We start from the raw sequence: 3,763 nt of genomic DNA on the forward strand, positions 1-3,763 counted from the left end.
TGCCTCACCCTTCACTGACCCCATGGCTTGGCAAACCTGTTTTCCCATTTGGAAAGGAGGCTTGCGATTCCATTGGGGGTCCCTGTTCTTGGTGTAGCAGAGCAGGGATCCCGGGGGGGTGGCAGATGGACCCCAGGCCGCCTCAGATTCCTGGGAAGGCGCTGGATAGGGCTCTTCATTCATCAAGTAAATATTAAGTGCCTACTAGGTTTAGGCACTCTTCTAGGCACTTAGCATAGTTCAGTGAACAGAGCAGACCAAAGTCCCTGCCCTCCTGGGCTTCCACTCTGGTCAGGGAATCGGACAGTAAAACCAGACATCCTAAGCAGGGAGCGCGCCCAGGGCTTTGGCTGTGACGCCCCACGGCCTCCTCTCCCTGTGGGGGACAGCGAGCCCAGCGACAACTGAAAATGTGAGTGGACTTTGGGCCAAGGGGAGGGGTCCTGTCTCCACAGACCAGTGGGGGGGTGGCTATGACTGGGGAGGGGTTGGGCAGAAGCCTGAGTCCCAGGCGTCTTGAGAGGAAAGTGTGCCCTCGGGGGACTCCACATCGTCTGTCCAGGAGGAGAGAAGTCAGCTGAAGGGGGGGCAGGGGGTGCTCCAGCAGTCCCCCCACAGGGTTCATCCCTTTTTCTTCCCAGGGACTGCCAAATCCTCAGGAACTTCTCACCGCTTTGTGCCATCATTTCTGCTCTGCAGAGAAACACGATACGCTGTCACAGAAGACCTGGGAGGAAGTTTCCAGGCGGGCAGATCTCTCTCCAGAGGAGCACCAGGGTAGACCGGGGACCCCACCCTCACGGCCGGGCACTGTCTCCTCAGCGAGGCTGTGACGGGCTGCTGGAGCCGCAGGTCCCGGGGCAGGGACGGGGCTGGAGCTGAGCTGTAAGTGTCCCTGTGACCTGCCTCAGAACCTGCTTTCCTGCCAGATGCAGAGATTTTCAAGTGTTTGCTTGAACACAACTGTTCATCCAGTTGAAATCAAAACTGGTGAAAACAGAGCTGGTGGGTTGAAATGGGGATGCAAGCCCCAGTTGCTCACCTCCCCAGGTCCACGGAGCCCCCTAGAGCTCCAAAGAACCCAGTTTCAAAACCATTCATCCAAGCAGCTGGGATCCTTTGGGCTCTAAAATGAAATGGATCTGCACTCACAACTTTCTCCTTCCTTCTTTCCCCTCCCCACAGGGACAGCTGCCGTATTTATCAAAAAACTTTCTATTTTATAATGAGCAGCGACCTGCTAGTCAGCATAAAGTAGAGCCCGGGAGTCCAGGGCAGGCTGAGTTTGTTATTTCTCTTTGAAGACTTCCGGTCTTGTCTTATTGGACCAAGAGGAAGAGGGGTCTCTTGGGTTGCTGGGGGGCGGGGGGGCTTTGGAGGCAGGAGGCCCATGATCATTGGATGCAGTGGCGGAGCCGGTGCAGGCAGGGTTATAAGCTGGCAGAACTAGCAAAGGGAAGTTATAACCTTAAACAAAGAAGAGAGAGTTCAAATCAATAACCTAACTTTCCACCTTGAGGAACTAGAAAAACACACTCCATGAGGCAGAGAAAGCATCAGAAGAAAACACAATTCCTCTGCATGAGGGGAGAGAAAGCAGAACTCAGGCTAAAATGATGCCCAAGAAAATTACTTCTTTTGTGATTAACTACGCAGTCTTATAGCAGTCATAGGAAAGTATATATTATTAGTGTATATTATATTCCCTGAAGAATGTTTTAAAGATGGCCAATACTGAGAAAAGTACCTGGCCCAAAATAAGTACTCAGTAATTTTGAATGAATAAATGTCTCTCTCTCTCTCTCTCTCTATATATATATATATAAATATATATAAAAACATGGTTAAAAAGGATTGTATTCCTTAATAGTACTAGAATTTTCCAAGAAAATTAGTTTGTTTTTTTTCTTAAAAAAATTTTTTTGCATGAATTTGGTATTTAATCAATCTTATCAGAAACAATTCCACGCTACGTCAGAGTACATCTGTATATAGCAATTGTCTTTGTTCTTTATGATGAAATTATCAAACACCTCTTCAAGATCTGAAGACCCAGTTTCCAGGTGAGGAGGATGAGAACAGATACAGGTATAAGCCTGTTAAACAAAAGGTTTAACAACCTTCTGATCCCGTGATTTGTGAAGGCTATTTTTAAACAGTATTGCATGTGTTAGTAGTCATGTTAGCTGCATAAATCATTACTATTTTGTAATGTTCTGCTCAAAAGTACAGTTGAGGAGGCTCAGCATATGTTTACTGTTGGTAAACATCATTGTGTTAGCACTTATATGCAAAGTCTGATGAGACCAAACCCAGAAAATGTAAATATTTATTCATTTCCTGTATTGTTTGAATCATGGTCGGGGTCTCCTAATAGCCTTAATGGTGACTGTTCTGAATCTTTTTTTTTTTTTAAAGATTTATTTATTTCTCTCCCCTTCCCCCCCCCCCCCCCGTTGTCTGTTCTCTGTGTCTGTTTGCTGTGTGTGTCCGCTTCTGTTGTTGTCAGTGGCACAGGAAGCTGTGTTTCTTTTTGTTGCATCATCTTGCTATGTCAGCTCTCCGTGTGTGCAGTGCCATTCCTGGGCAGGCTGCACTTTATGTCGTGCTGGGCGGCTCTCCTTACTAGGCGCACTCCTTGCACGTGGGGCTCCCCTACGCAGGGACACCCCTGCGTGGCAGGGCACTCCTTGCGTGCATCAGCACTGCACATGGGCCAGCTCCACACGGGTCAAGGAGGTCCAGGGTTTGAACCGCGGACCTCCCATGTGGTAGACAGACGCCCTAACCACTGCGCCAAGTCCGCTTCCCTGCTTTTGAATCTTGACAGACAGAATCTCAGCATGTGGGTGGCCATCCAACAATCTCCATCCAAATCCCCCAGGGGACACTTGTTAATGTATGGATTGCCAGGCCCCACCACAAACCTACTGAATCAGAACTTAAGTTTCAGAAACACTGCACAGAACTTAAGTTTCAGAAACACTTCAGGGGTGGCTGCTCGGCCAGGGGTGGCTTCTCTTGGGTTTCACTTTTCCACAGGAAACAGAACATAAATCTAAAATTGTCTTTGCCCTTGGAAGGGTTCCCCTTGCTGATCTGGTCTAAGAATAGCTTTTTGTACTATGACCACAAGTGCGTTGAATAGATCCCTTGTATTTTAGGAGAAGAAATTTAGTGCCCTGGGGCTCAGCATCACCAGTGGCCCTTGTAGCTCTGAGGACAAACCAGCTTGGATTTCACCCTCGAGGACCAGCCTTCCACAAACCACATAAAGCCACTTGGAAGTCAAGATGGAGCCGGGCTAACTGAGCACAAGCCCTTGGGCTGGTTTCTTGTCCTTTGGCATTTGTTGGAAGCTGAAGCACTGAGTGCAGGAATTACATTCAAGAGTCAACCAAGGATGGGAAGCAGATTTGGCTCAACTGATAGAGCATCCGCCTACCACATGGGAGGTCCAGGGTTCAAACCCAGGGCCTCCTGACCAGTGTGGTGAGCTGGCCCAGTGCAGTGCTGATGCGTGCAAGGAGTGCCATGCCACGCAGGGGTGTTCCCCGCATAGGGAAGCCCCACGCACAAGAAATGGGCCCTGCAAGGAGAGTGCCCCACAAGAAGAGTCGCCCCACGTGAAAAAAGCACAGCCTGCCCAGGAGTGGCACCGCACACATGGAGAGCTGATGCAGCAAGATGACGCAACAAAAAAGAGACACAGATTCCCGGTGCCACTGACAAGAATGGAAGTGGACACAGAAGAACACACAGC

This window comes from Dasypus novemcinctus, chromosome 21 (assembly GCF_030445035.2).
Source record: "Dasypus novemcinctus isolate mDasNov1 chromosome 21, mDasNov1.1.hap2, whole genome shotgun sequence".
Taxonomy (NCBI): domain Eukaryota; kingdom Metazoa; phylum Chordata; class Mammalia; order Cingulata; family Dasypodidae; genus Dasypus; species Dasypus novemcinctus.